The sequence below is a fragment of the Malania oleifera genome, chromosome 12 (genome assembly GCF_029873635.1).
Source record: "Malania oleifera isolate guangnan ecotype guangnan chromosome 12, ASM2987363v1, whole genome shotgun sequence".
Taxonomy (NCBI): domain Eukaryota; kingdom Viridiplantae; phylum Streptophyta; class Magnoliopsida; order Santalales; family Ximeniaceae; genus Malania; species Malania oleifera.
The window spans coordinates 66,034,688-66,051,140 of NC_080428.1; the positions used below are offsets into that span (position 1 = coordinate 66,034,688).

Here is a 16,453-nt window from a genome sequence, read left to right on the forward strand (position 1 = left end):
TGGGGAAAGGGGCGTGGAGCTGTGGTTTGCCCACTTGGGGGGTTGAGGGTTCGGACCTGGGTGGCTGGGCATGTCGAAAAACCTCTCCAGGGACGACAACAACGTTTGGCCATTCCCTATTCCCAAATTCAAAATCCCAACTTCCCCAATTCGATTCCCAAATGCCAAATCTCATTTCTCTTCTAGTTCTCAGTTTCTTAAAGTTAGAAACTTAGAAATGTCAAGTTTGAACTTTCAGATTCGAGCGCCAAAACTCACTACTGGTGTGATTCATGAAGCGGTGCAGGTGATTCTTGTTCTAATTGTGTTCATGTAATCGTGTTCGTTATAGAGAGCAAAGCCGAGGGTTTTGTGGAAACGTGTTCATCAGAGAGAGCAGCTAAGCAGAGAGCAGGTGATTCGTGTTTGTGCAATTGCATTCGTGAATCGCCTCTACGTGGCTTCGCCTGAGCAACTGAGCCCCTCTTCCTAGTTCCCGTCCCGATCTACTCACCCTCTTCCCTGGAATTGGTAAACAATTTACAATTATATTCTATTTTTAATAATTAATTTCAAATTATTTGGGTTAAATTTGGTTAACCAAATTACCCGAGAAGGTAATTTGGTTGGGTTCAGTTTGGTGATCCCCCTACGTTTGGCCAATTCGATTAACGAAAATCATTAACTAAAAATTTTAGTTAATTTGGTTAATTAAACGAATTTGGTCGAACCGACCAATTTCTCACCCCTAATGGCAACTACAGTCGGTACCACCCTCCTGCACACCATAGCTGGTTGTCGGTATTACAGATTTGATCGAGCTCTTTATTTTATTTTATTTTTTTGAGGTGGGTATTGATTCTACTGAACTAGTTTCAATAGAATCATGTTATTAGGGGACTCCATTCTTGATGAGTGTGTGCCGCCAAAAGCCAAAACATATGGGATTGTTTCCATTGCAAGAGGAAAAAAAAACTTCGACTGGGCATTATTGAATAGGAGAATAAATTGGTTGTAGGAAATCAACCTTCTAAAAATTTTTATAAATAGGGATTTGGAAACAGTAAACTACTCATGTTACTTCAAGTTTCATTTTTTGCACCTAATTAAAATGCTTGCATGAGTAATGAAGACATAATTTCATGCTTAAATACATTCGTTTAGGTCCATATGGCTTGGGGAACAAGTAAAATTTCTTTACTAATGAAAACAAGAATAATGAAAACAGGAATAACAATTTACTGAAAAAAAAAAAAAATGTTGACCTATACCGTGAGCTACACCTTTCCATTGGACTTCAAGTGCATGAAAACCTATCAAAAACCAATGAGTAAGCTAGTCTTCAAACCATGGCAGAAGTTCATATTTTGTCATGCCATAAAGTTGTATCATGTAAACTTAAAAATAAATTGTTCCTCCATTGGGTTTAAGGCTTCATTGGTTCAAGTTGTTTTTAACTTAAAATAAGAATAGAGGTGCCCTAAGAATAAAAGTTCTTTCATATTTTCTCCTTTTTGTCGATCTCTTTGTTCATCATAGCAAAATCACCTTAACTTTTAGTCCTGCAGAATGTATTTTAGGGTCAGCAAAGGCTTTTCTAAAGAGAAAGGTATCAATTGGCCTCCTTGGCAAGATCTTCAAGCCATTCGCTGGCTAGAAGATTTTGTTCTACAGCATAGAATTGTGTGCATAAGGTTGGGTTGTAATAGAAATTCTAACTAGCTAGGGCAAAGATGAGGTAGAGATATTTTCTAGTAATGCTGGTTTAGGCAAAAGACAAATTAATTAGAGCTGCTGCCATGGTGTCTTTCATGGCATGTAAACCCTATTACCACGCTTTGGCCGCATAACTTGAACTGAGGTTGCAAGGGATTTAACAACCTTCCAATTATTAGAGGATGTTGTCTTATATTCACAAAATGATGGAAGAAGATTCATGTAGCTAACTCTAGCTGGTGGGACTTAAGGTTTGGTTCTTGTGGTTTTTTTTTAATTGTAGAGAATGTCTTTCATCTGATTTTATTTCTAATAATTTGTCTTTCATATGATTTTATTTCTAATAATTCTTGATACTCTTTCTAACTTATTTTTTTAATTTCAAAATATACACTTACCATTCTAATGTGTGCTAGTTTTATTTCTTCTATCTGTGTAGTGATATTTACCCTTCCTTGGAAAGGGAATGCCTAGAGGGTAATCATGCTCAGTCCAAATTAGTTATTTCTACAATTGCTGCATTAGGGAGTGGTTCAGAGCAATATGTATTCTCTGAATTGTTTGAGGTGCATCTCTTCCTGTTTTGCTCACCAGACTATTGTAGAATATTATTATTATTATTATTATTATTATTATTATTATTATTATTATTATTCTTGTTGTTGTTGTTGTTGCTTCTCAATATTATAAGGTTTATATATATCTTTATTTGTTCAAAAAGTTGTGATTTTTCTGAATGTTGGGAAAAATATACCAACCATTTTTGCAGTTTGGAAAGCCCCTCACTTTGAATCACACTCCTAAAGCCCCTTTGCAAATAAGAGGAGCCTTACCTATGGCTATTTTTTCTTATATTTGGATTGTAGTGATTCCAAAAAATACATAATAATAATAATAATAATAGTATTATTAATCAATTAATTAATTAAATATTATTAAAATATTTATGAAATAAACAAATAAAAGGAATAGTGTGGAAAAAAAATTTAAATAAAGATATATATTAAGTTTTATATATATTAGCTTAAAGCTTCTGCAAGAAGCTTTGTTCAATCCAAATTTGAAATTGGATTTCATGCCTCTCCAGTGCTCTCTCTCGCCTATCCTGCTCCATCTCTCTCCTATGTCTTCCTCCTCTCTCTCCTCATTTTCTCAATAAATGTTCGGTCGATCGGAAACCTGAAGATACTGCTAGGTTCCTATCTCCGCCCTTGACATTTCTACCAAGCAAATTTGTCGTGGGAGTGACTTAGGTACCCCTCCTGGGGAAAGGTATACTCCCTCTATTTCCTTAATTTATCCTTAGATCTTCAGCTAAATCGATGATCGGGCACCACCACGGGGTCCTAGTCTCGATCGTCGTCATTTTGGCCGGAGCAAATTTTCAATTTGGGGGTCCTAGACACCAATCCAAAGCGAGAGTGGGATTTAGGGAATTAAGAAAATTAATTATTTTTGGGAGTTTAATTGTCATTTGAAATTTACGGACAGGGAAATGTTAAAATAGTATTTTATTTAGGATTGATTTGATTAAACAAAGGTTTTTATTAAGGGTTCGGGTGAGCGTCACAGGCATCATTTCAAGGTTCCTGTTGGTGTAGTTCAAGAAATCAAGTAAAGGGAATATATTAAATCAAGATTTTTGAGAAAATAATTAGTGGAAAATGAAAAATTTATGTATATATGTATATTATTTTCATGTGGGTTTCGAAATGCCAACCGTTTGAATTGTAAATTTCTGAGCCTAGGGTTGTGTTATTAGATATTATTTGTGAAAATGGAAAGTTAAATGACATATTTTCTGGTTAATTGTGTAAGAAATTAAATGTATATTTTCAATATATGAATAATGGTTATAAGTTGGCTTATTTTCAATGAACGTATGAAATATGTTGTTAAATTGTGTGGCATGAGTAAAATAAAGTTTTTGTGTTAAACTATGATATATGTATGAGATGCAGGAAATACTGGCAATGTATTGAGAATTAAAAGATGATATGAATTATTTTGCATGTGTTTGGTAATGTTAAATTACAACGTATGGTTTGAGAACTCCAGTGGACCAAGAAAAGGGCACAGTACTGTTGCGAAAATGTATGGCAGCGCTAGTGCGCCCACACGTCTTAGATAGAGTGTGAAGATGGGATGGTCGATTGTGTTGGGGAAGGGTAGTGTCCCCCTGGAGCTTAGACCAGTGTGGGAATAGCCAATTGGACCTACAGACTGTAGAATGTGGTTAATTTAACTCTGGCGGGCCAACTAGGGTTAAGGATAGCCTTCGAGCCGTATAACCCATCATGGGGTGGAAGCATGACTATGATTATTACCGGTATAAAGGGTTCTAAATGCATAATTGTAAGTTTAACCATGGATAATATGGAAATAATGGATATGGAAATGACAGTTATGGAAGCAATGGATAAAATATCAGTAGACGAAAATGACATGAAAACAGAATATGTGAAAACAGACATGAATATAGAAACTGATGATGAATATGTGACACATGAATATAGAATATGAAAGTGAATGTAATGAATGGCACAATGATAACAACATAAAAAGTAATGTAGTACGGTATTATCAGTATTAAATATAGTAGTATTACATATATTTGGGGCGGGGTATATTCTTTGCCCGAGGGCTTGCTGAGAAAGGCAAGTGCCCTAATAGGTATCAGATGTAGCTATGAGCTGCATAACGTATTAATGCAGATGGAAGCTACTTGTGTGAGCGGTTAATCTTCTCTATTCTCGGGAACTTCTGCCAGTAAACCTTTGTGTGAATGTGTGAGTACGAGATAAACTAACCACCTAAGGGCTTACTGAGTAAGGTAAGTGCCCTGATATGCTTTAGTTGTGACCGTAGGTTGCTTAAGATATTAGAGTAGAGGGATGTTACTTGTATGGGTGGGTAATCACCCCTATCCTTGGGAACTCTCATTGGTAAAATACCTTGCATGTGTTTAAGTAGGAACAGAGAATGATTTTACAATTTTGGTTCATTTGAAAATAATGAATATACATATATGTTGTATTTAAACCTCATGATTGTCACACGCTGATTTAATGTATTCCATCCTTACTGAGATGTGTCTCACCCGATAGTTGAACTTTATCTTTTTCAAGACCTTCGCGTGATCGAGCTTAGAGAGCTCGGGGCTGGTATATAGCGTTTTTGAAAGAAAGATAGGGTATAAACCTTAGCTATAATTTTGGGGTTGTAATATATTTATGTTTTCAGAGTTGTGAATGGTTGTGAATACTAGATGTTGGTTTATACTTTTGAAGTTTGATAGATGTAGAAACTTTGGTATATTATTGAGGTGTTGTTATTATTTTTGCTGCATAGCTGATTTAGAGCCAGATTTAGGTAAATGGAATACGTGGCACCTGAGCCCCACTTGGCAAGTTCAGGGTGTTACAAGGCGGTATCATAAATTTATTTCAAATAACACTCCAGACCCTAATTTCATATTCGAGGCGTTACAGTTTGGTATCAAAGCATTAGATTTTGGGATTCTGCAGACTTAAAGATGATTAATACCAGAGTATAGAAATATGTGATATTGAGGATAGGAAATGGGTAGGCTAGGTGTTGAGAAATATCGGATTTTTTTTTTCTGTAACCTAAAGGAGGAAATACTTCAACGATTTCCTGTGATTTTTCTGAAGCAGTAGACGGTCTCAAAAAAGCCATGGTAAACCTTAGATGATTCATTTCTTAGCTATGAGACTAGTCCTAAATTAAAAGTTGGGCGTATATTGGGATTTAGATTAATGATTATGTTGATAGGGTTATGATAATGGAATTCTTAACTTTCTACTGTCCTATTTTTAGGATGGATCCTAGGCATGAGAATGTAGAGGGTGAAACCGTGAAGGAAGAGATGACTCTAGGACTTTTAGTGAGGAGGACTTTGATACCTCCACAATAATGCACAGTATAGTTCATCAGGTCAGAGCAAAAATAAGGAAGGATCCTAGAGAGCAGAACTGTCCAGCTGTAGATAAGGTCAGTAGCATCAAGGAGTTCATAAAGTTAAACCATCCTACTTTTGAGGGAGGACCTGATCCAATGATTGCAGAAAACTAGGTTCGGGAGATTGAGGAAATAATGGAAGTATTCGATTGCATGGACGAGCAGAAGGTCTGAGATATGCCGCGTTTAAAATGACAAGCGATGTGAAACGCTGGTGGCTTTCTGCGAAACTGCTAGAGGGTCAGAGGGTTGTGAAGGTGGCACTAACCTAGAAAAGATTCAAGAAGCTATTCTTTGACAGGTACTTCCCCTTGTCCACCAGAGAGGAAAAGATTGAGGAATTCACTAACTTGACATATGGGAGTATGACTGTTGGGGAATATGCGGCTAAGTTCGTTAAACTATCGCGTTTTGCTCCGTTCCTGATCCCGAACGAGGCAAGAAAGGCCAGAAAGTTTGAAAAAGGCTTGAGATGAAGGGTTTATGAGATTGTAGTAGGGTTCCAGGTCCAAAACTTCTCTGACTTAGTGGATAAGGTTTCAGTGCTGAAGAAGAGCATTTAGGGTGGTACAGAGTCGATAGAGTAGAGGAAGAGACCTGCACCTTCGAGTTTTCAAGCTAAGGGTAGTTAGGGATCATGGAAGAAAGAGAAGAATACTATGGGCTCGAGGCAAGAGACGGGAGATCAAGGTTATTCTAGTTATCAGGATAATCTGTCTTACTCTTTATGTCAGAGATGTAATAAGAGGCATAAGGGTGAATGTCAGATTGGGACTCCTAACTGCTATAGGTGCGGCAGGCCACATAAGGAGGAATTGTCATGAACTATTGCCTATTGCACCTGTACCAAACCAAATCAAGGGAAACCAGAAAATACCCCGAGGTGGAGGTGGTCCAACACGTGTGTACACCATGTTCCTAACCGAGGTAGATATTGCCAATGGTGCAGGTATGAGTTTATATTTGAGATAAATAATGATTTTATTTAATTGTAGATAACGTAAAAGCTTATATGGTGATATATACTAGATTATGTGAAATATAGTTAGTTGATAAATTTTAGAAATGTGAAAATGATTGGGTAGCGAATTTCGAGGACGAAATTCTTTTAAAGAAGGGAGAATGTAGTGATTCCAAAAAAAGTAAAATAAATAATAATAATAATAATAATAATATTATTATTATTATTATTATTATTATTATTGTTATTATTATTATTATTATTATTACTCAATTAATTAATTAAATATTATTAAATTAATTAATGAAATAAACAAATAAAAGGAATTGTGTGGGAAAAAAATTTAAATACAAATATATATTAAGTTATATATATATAGCTTAAAGCTTCTACACGAAGCTTTGTTCAATCCAAATTTGAAATTGGATTTCACGCCTCTCCAGTGCTCTCTCTCGCCTCTCCTGCTCCGTCTCTCTCCTCCGTCTTCCTCCTCTCTTTCTTCATTTTCTCGATAAATGTTCGGTCGATCGAAAAATTGAAGATACCGCTAGGTTCTTATCTCCACCACCGACATTTCTACCGAAGCGAATTTGTTGTGGGAGCAATGTAGGTACCACTCCTGGGGAAAGGTATACTCCCTCTATTTCCTTAATTTCTCATTAAATCTTCAGCTAAATTGACGATCGAGCACAACCACGGGGTCCTAGTTTCGATCGTCGTCATTTTGATCGGAGCAAATATTCAATTTGGGGGTCCTAAGCACAACTCCAAAATGAGAGTGGGATTTAGAGAATTAAGAAAATTGGTTATTTTCGAGAGTTTAATTGTTATTTGAAATTTATGAGCCTAGAAAATGTTAAAATAGTATTTTATATAGGTTTGATTTGACTAAACTAGGGTTTTTGATTTAGGGTTGGGGTGAGCGCCACAAGCATCATTTTGGGGTTCCTGTTGGCATAGTTTAAGAAATCAAGTAAGGGGAATATATTAAATCAGGATTTTTGAGGAAATAAGTGGTGGAAAATGGAAAATTTATGTATATATGTATATTATTTTCATGTGGGTTCTGAAATGCCAGTCATTTGAATTGTAAATTTCTAAGCTTAGGGCTGTGCTATTAGATATTATTTTTTAAAATGGAAAGTTAAATGACATATTTTCTGGTTAATTGTGTAAGGAATTAAATGTATATTTTCAGTATATGAACGATGGTTATGGGTTGGCTTATTTCCAGTGAACGTATGAAATATGTTGTTAAATTGTGTGACATAAGTAAAATGAAGTTTATGTGTTAAACTAAGATATATGTATGAGATGCAGAAAATACTGGAAATGTATTAAGAATTAAAAGGTGATATGAATTATTTTGCATGTGTTTGGTAATGTTAAATTACAATGTATGGTTTGAGAACTCCGATGGACCAGGAAAAGGGCACAAAATTGTTGCGGAAATGTATGGTAGCACTATTGCACCTACACGTCTTAGATAGAGTGTGGAGACAAGATGGTCGATTGTGCTGGGAAGGGTAGTGACCCCTTGGAGTCTAGAATAGTGTGGGAACAACCAATCGGACCTACAGACTATAGAATGTAGTTGATTTAACTCTAGTAGGCCAACCAAGGTTAAGTCCAGCCTTCGGGTCACACAACCCATCATAGGGCCCACTACTAACTCTAAACGCATAATTGTAAGTTTAACCATGGATAATATGGAAACAATGGTTATGGAAATGGCAATTATGGAAGCAATGGATATAAGATCAGCAGACAGAAATGACATGAAAACAAAATATGTGAAAACAAACATGAATATAGAAACAGATGATAAATATGTGACACATAAATATAGAATATGAAAGCGAATGTGATAAATGGCACAATGATAACATCATAAAGAGTAATGTAATAAGGTATTATCAGTATTAAATATAGTAGTATTACATATATTTGGGGCAAGGTATACTATTTGCCCAGGGGCTTGCTGAGAAAGGTGAGTGCCCTGATAGGTATCAGATGTAGCTTTAAGCTGCATAATGTATTAGGGCAGAGGGAAGCTACTTGTATGGGCGAGTAATCTTCCCTATTCTCGGGAACTTCTGCCAGTAAACCTTTATGTGAATATGTGAGTACGAGATAAACTAACCACCTGAGGACTTATTGAGTAAGGTAAGTGTTGACCTTATAGGTCATATCCCGTTTTGATTATGACAAATACTCTAGTATTTAATGGTTGATGAATTTGTATGCAGGACCAATTGGAAGTATCATATGGTGCACGCACATGGGCTTAAAGAAGACAAAGACCCATAATGTTTATTCCTTGTAATTTAATTGGGTTTTATTGGGTCTGTAATAGTAAATAGGATATGGTCTGTAATAGTTAATGTCTTACCTGCATGATAGGATAGATAAACTTAAAATCATAGATGGACCTTAGGGATCACCCTTCGGTCGACCTTCAGTCAACCGACGTCATATTTTTAGGGTATATGCTCAAAGGCTTTAGATTGACCATAGAACCAATAATATTGCATGAAAATGGCCCCCATAATCTTAGTGTTTATTATCATATGAATAAAGGTAATTTTATAAGAAGAAAAAGACCAAAATGTACAAAAAGGGCATGTTCGGTCGACCAAACTTCTACACTTAGAAACCTTCGATCGACCGAACCTCCACCGGGTCAACATTTTAACCCTTCGGTCGAGTGACCAGAAATGTTCTCCAACATCCTAGTCAACCAAACTTCCTTGGCTCAACATATCGACTCTTCAGTCAACCGATCAAAAGATAAACTCCAACGCTCTGGTCGACCGAACATCCTCAGGAGAAGCCCCAAATCGCTTGGTCAACCGAACTACCTAGTTCAAAATCACCTGGTCTGTAACGACCTCGACCCGCCACGTGGGCTCAGAGTGCTACTTTAGTGACGTTAGTGTACCTAATACCTTGTTCATCATATATAAAACACATATGCAACGGAAATAAAATATAAAATCTTCAAATTACATTACTAGAGTTTTAATTATCTTTATATACAAATATATCCATTTTCACATAATTATATTCTATAAAACTAAACAAATATAAAATCTCTATCTACACACTACCTACACAAAATTCACACCACTAGCCCGGCTCCTCTAGCTTGCTAGACCCGATCTATAGGATTCCCTAAAAAGACAGTTTATAAAATAGGGGTGAGGCACAGCTCAGTAAGGGAAAGACTATAGCGCAGTGTGTGGTCAGCATGCATTTAGTGTACAAAAAATAACCAGTTTATTAAGCAAATAAACACATTTATGAAAAACATTCTTATTTTACGCTCACACACACAATTAGCCTAGGATAAGGAAGATTACCTGTACATAAGAGTAGCTTCCCTCTGTTCTAGTACCATTACTACTATTAGGGCACTTACCTTTCTCAGTAAGCCCTCGAAGTTATCTTATTAATTAACTGTATTCACATAAATTAACAGATATGCATATAAGACACTCCCTGTGACAAACATGCCATTTACATCCCCATGACATGGGTTGTGCGGCCCGAAGGCTGGACTAATGTCCTAGGGGATCCACCCAGACAATAGTCATCTATATTCTCCGCTAACATACTCCGCGAGTACACACAGCTCCAACTGCTGGTCCGATTGCCCTCACCCGGGGGTGCATTCTCCTCACGTAGGCAAATCGGACAAGGCCACTCTACACCTCTCAACACAGGTGTGGGCGCACACGGCCACATAACAAATCTCTAGCAATGGTACCGTGCTCACACTACACTGGTCCTCAGGGTTCTTAAAGTATATCATCTAATTTAAATAATAGAAAATACAATTTAAAACATCATTTCCCATATATTTCTTGTTATTCCAAAAACCCAGCCCCAAGCCAAAAATACAATCCGGCATATAGCCATCAATTAAAACGCGGCCCTTGACCGTTAAATAATAATCCTGGCCTATTGCCAATAAAACAATATCTCACCACTGGCCGTTAGTTCAAATCCCTGTATTTCATAAACAATTACAATAATTTCACAAGTATTTCTAGTATTTTTCACAAAAAATCCAGTATTTCAAAATCTCAAATACAGATATACAATAATCCATACAAATTAAATTACCACACAATTTTCCACATTTTAACATATCCATATAAATAAACAATCTTCCACCGTTCATTTTATTCAAAAATATCATTCCATATATCGTAGGTTTGTAAAATCCATTTCGATCAGTTCGTTTTCAAAATAGCCTTTAAATTCCCAAATAAATAAATAAATAAATAAATATATTTATATAAACATAACAATTAAAATGATTCAATTTTCATAAAATTACTGACTTAACTTAATCCCCTTACCTGATTCCTAAAAAAAATGCCAATAACACCTCGGCCTACGCCCCTGGTGTTCAAAAATCCATAAATCCTGAAATTCAAATTTCACCATATTATTCGTCACAATCTTTAGAGTAACTTTCCCTTAAATTTTCCTAAGTTCTGAATACCCTTAAATAGCCTAATAAAGGTCTAAATTATCAAACTTACCCCCGATTTAGGATTGGTACCCCGGAGCTCCAATTTGAAAACTCGCTCCGACTAGATTGTAAAGAATCTCCCCACGAGTCTCTTGAAAATTTCCGTTCGTTAATGGGGCTTATAGTTTAAAAGAAATTAAGGTAAGTTTGAGATTTGGCCTTACCCCAAGAGATATGTCCACGCCGCTCCCACAACAGATCCGTTCCAATAGAAATGTCGGTGGCGGCAAGCATAACCCAACGGTATTTTCAGATTTTTGATCGGTCGAATAATGGAAACAAGATGGAAGAGAGTGGGAGAGAAGCGACGAGGAGCTGAACGCACAGCTCCTCTAGGGCTTTCTTCTTATCCTTCAGGATATTATATATATATATATATATATATATATATATATATATCATTATAATATTATATTATTATTATTTTTATTATTATATTATTTAATTAATTTATTGATTTATTTTTTAATAAATTTTTAAAAAATTTAATTTGAATTTTTTTAATAATAATATTTTTATATTTTATTATTATTATTATTATTATTAGGATCACTACATTCTCCCCTCCTTACAAAAATTTCGTCCTCGAAATTTTTTAACTATTATTAATCACATTATTAACTCACTACCTATGTCTACAAAAGAGTCGGTAACCACCCACATAGTAGCCTCATCCCAAGTTTATTAGCGACCCTCACTTATGACAAAGGAATACCGTGGTTACAGCACAGCCTTTGGAAAATTACAATAACCGTAACAAATTTTCCCAAAGACTATCCATAATTAAAATTATACATTACTAACCATATAACCTACTTTAATCCTTCTATATACAACCATACCCTTACCCGTCTAGCACTAGCCCTCGCTGAACAGTTGCGGGTACTTCTAACATATTTTCGTTTCTAACTCCCAAGAAGCCACCTTAACTGCATGATTTCGCCATATCACCTTCACTAACGGTATATCCTTAGTACGCAGTTCCTGTATTTTCTGATCCAAAATATGAATTGGTACCTCCTCGTATGCCAAAGTACCCCCGATCTCCAACGATTCATAACTGATCACATGCGCGGGGTCTAAAACGTACCTCCTCAACATGGACACGTGGAACATGTCGTGTTTCTTGGACAACACTGGGGGTAGTGCTATCATGTATGCCGCCGAACCAATCCTCTCCAAAATCTCGAATGGTCCAATGTATCTAGGTCTCAGCTTGCCCTTCTTTCCATACCTCATCACTCCCTTCATTGGAGCAATCCTCAAGAATATCATATCCCCTATTTTGAATTCTAGCTCCCATCGATGAGTATCCACATAACTCTTCGGCCGACTCTGGACTATTTTAATCCTTTCTCTAATAAGTTCAACCTTTGTAGAGGTCTGCTGAACAAGTTCTGGTCCCAAAATTTGCCGTTCGCCTACTTCATCCCAGTACAATGAAGATCTACACCGGCGACCATAAAAAGCCTCATATGGTGCCATTCCAATGCTAGCCTTGTGACAGTTATTGTATGCAAAGTCAACCAACGGCAGATATCGAATCCAACTACCCCCAAAATCTAACACACATGCCCGCAACATATCCTTAAGAATCTGAATGGTTCGTTCGAACTATCCATCTATCTGAGGGTGAAATGCAGTACTGAAAGTGAGTTGAGAACCCAATGCTCTAGGCAAACTCTTCCAGAAAAGGGAAGTGAACCGCGGTTGCCGATCTGAAATGATGGACAAGGCCACGTCATGTATTCTGACTATCTCCTGAACATAGAGTTCTGTCAACTTATCCATGGAATAATTGGTTCTAACCGGAATGAAATGGGTAGTCTTCGTCAATCTGTTAACCACTACCCATATGGCATTCTGCCCATGCAATGCTGAAGGCAATCCCGATACAAAGTCCGTCGAGATATGCTCCCATTTCCACGTAGGGATATCCAATGGTTGAAGTAGTCCCACTGGCCTCTGGAGTTTTCCCTTCACCTGCTGACATGTCAAACACTGACCCACAAATTTAGCAATTTTCCTCTTCATGTTACTCCACCAGAATGTTTCACGCAAGTCTCTATACATCTTCGTGCTACCTAGGTGAACAGTATAGAGAGAACGGTGAGCTTCCCCTAGAATCGTCCTCTTTATCTCTACGTTATCTGGCACACACAATCGAGTGTGAAATCTGATAACTCCATCCTTAGCAACATTAAAGTCTTTGTGCTGCTCATCCTGTATCTTCTCTACAATCTCCATCAACTCTGCATCTTTCAACTGAGTTGTTTTGATTCTTTCCCGTAAAGTTGATTGAACCACCAGACTAGAAATGAGCGCCTATTGATTCCCTTCTACCAAATCTACACCCAACCTCTCCAGGTCCATCACGATATGATGAGAAGCCATAACTGTTGAGGTTGACGTACCCCCAAATTTTCAGCTCAATGCATCGGCTACCACGTTCGCCTTTCCTAGGTGATAGCTAATGATGTAGCCATAATCCTTTATCAACTCAAGCCAACTGCACTGCCTCATATTCAACTCCTTTTGGGTAAAGAAGTACTTGAGACTCTTATGGTCAGTAAAATTCTCGCACCTTACACCATAAAGGTAGTATCGCCAGATCTTCAATATAAACACAACTGTTGCTAGCTCCAAGTTGTGCGTAGGATAGTTCTTTTCGTACTCTTTTAATTGACGAGACACATATGCAATGACTTTCCCCTACTACATTAGAACACCACCAAGTCCCTTTTGTGATGTGTCACTGTAAATTACAAATCCACCCTCACCTAATGGAAGGGTCAACACTAGGGCAGTGACTAGACGCTGCTTCAATACCTGGAAGCTTTGCTCGCACTCATCAGTCCAGTTAAACTTTACATTCTTCCTCGTGAGTCGTGTCAAAGACCCTGATAATCTAGAGAACTCCTCGACAAATCGACGGTAATATCTAGCAAGACATAGAAAACATCTGACTTCCTGCACGTTCTTCAGCCTTGCCCAATCAACTACAACCTCTTATTTGCTCGAATCCACTGAAATCCCTTCCTTGGATACCATATAACCAAGAAATGCAACTTGTTCTAGTCAAAATTCACATTTCTTAAGTTTAGAAAATAACTTCTTTTCTCTGAGCACCTGAAGTACTAGTCTTCGATAAGATTTATGCTCCTCAAGGCTCCTCGAGTAAACCAAAATATCATCTATGAACACAATAACAAACTAGTCTAAGTACTCATGGAATACCCTGTTCATCAGATCCATAAATACCGTTGGAGCATTCGTCAACCCGAACGGCATAACCAAGAACTCGTAATGGCCATACCGAGTCCGAAAAGCAGTCTTCGATACATCATCTGATCTAACCTTCACCTAATGATATCCAGATTGCAGATCGATTTTAGAGAAAATCTGCATACCCTGAAGCTGATCAAACAGGTCGTTAATTCGGGGTAATGGATACTTGTTCTTCACTGTTACCTTCTTAATCTCTTGGTAGTCGATGCACATCCTCATCGACCCGTCCTTCTTCTTCACAAACAACACCAGTGCACCCCAGGGCGATACACTCGATTTGATAAACCCCCTGTCTAGAAGCTCTTGTAGTTGCTCCTTTAACTCCTTTAATTTAGCTGGAGCTATTCTGTATGGGGCTTTGGAGATTGATGTTGCCCCTAGGATCAGATCAATTTCAAATTCCACCTCCCGATCAGGAGGCAACCTCGGTAAATCCTCTAGAAAAATATCAGAGAACTCCCTTATCACTGGGATATCTTCCAACTTGAGTTCCTCCTTTGGCGTTTCCTTCAGCATTGCAAGGTAACCCTAGTATCCCCCCAAAAGTAATCTCTTTGCCTGAATAGCAGAAAGGATCCGTGGTGCCGAACGCACACACGACCCAACAAATATAAACTCCTGCTCCCCAGGAGGTCTGAATACCACCTTCTTCCCATGACAGTCAATGCTCGCGTAGCTGGATGCTAGCCAGTCCATGCTCAAAATGATTTCAAAACTATGCATATCAAGGACTATCAAACTAGCAGGCAGCACTCTCCCCTGAATCTCTATTGGATAATCCCTAATCACCTTGCTACATACTAGCACTGACCCTGTCAGTGTGCCCACTACTAACTCTGTCTCTAACAGTTAAACCCCTAACCCACATAATTTAACAAATCCCTGAGAAACAAACGAGAGAGATGCACCTGAATCAAATAATAGAATGACACTATCTGACAATATGGAATTGATATAATATACGAGTTCTAATTTAATAATCCATACTCCAATTCTATCACCAAACCATTAAGGTAAAAAAAAATCTCCATCCCAACATTAACTTCACACACATACCCACTCATCCTAATATTCCAACCTAAATTTCCTGAGTTCCAGTCCCTAAACATAGAAACAAAACCATCGATGGATATAAAATGGTAGATTACTGAAGTAAATAAATCATACATGTATAGCCTTAATTTCGAAGACTTCTCATGCTTGTTCAGTCAATGATTATCATCCAATATCATGCTGTACTGTAGTGTATAAAGTTATTGCAAAATTGATAGCAAGCAAAATCAAACCATGCTTAGAAGATCTGATAAGCCCAGCTCAAGCAGCATTTGTTAAAGGAAGAAGCATGGTGGAAAACATCTACCTGGTGCAGGAATTAATAAGAGGATATAAAAGGAAAAGAATATCTCCAAGATGTCTTCTGAAAATTGATTTGAAAAAAGCGTATGATTCGGTATCGTGGGGTTTTCTGGAAGATTTGCTGGTAAATCTAAACTTCCTTACTGAAATGATCTCATGGATAATGGAATGTGTGTCGACTAATTTAACAAATCCCTGAGAAACAAACGAGAGAGATGCACCTGAATCAAATAATAGAATGACACTATCTGACAATATGGAATTGATATAATATACGAGTTCTAATTTAATAATCCATACTCCAATTCTATCACCAAACCATTAAGGTAAAAAAAAATCTCCATCCCAACATTAACTTCACACACATACCCACTCATCCTAATATTCCAACCTAAATTTCCTGAGTTCCAGTCCCTAAACATAGAAACAAAACCATCGATGGATATAAAATGGTAGATTACTAAAGTAAATAAATCATACATGTATAGCCTTAATTCCGAAGACTTCTCATGCTTGTTTAGTCAATGATTATCATCCAATATCATGCTGTAATGTAGTGTATAAAGTTATTGCAAAATTGATAGCAAGCAAAATCAAACCATGCTTAGAAGATCTGATAAGCCCAGCTC

General features: G+C 37.2%; 1 long non-coding RNA gene across 1 annotated transcript in view; it reads left to right on the forward strand.

Annotated features, from left to right (window-relative positions):
- Positions 1-16,453, forward strand: part of LOC131143761 (uncharacterized) — a 19,340-nt gene continuing 2,887 nt past the window's right edge. Inside the window, exon 1 of the long non-coding RNA XR_009133668.1 lies at positions 1-510. This is a non-coding gene — a long non-coding RNA (uncharacterized LOC131143761). The remainder of the gene's footprint in view (positions 511-16,453) is intronic.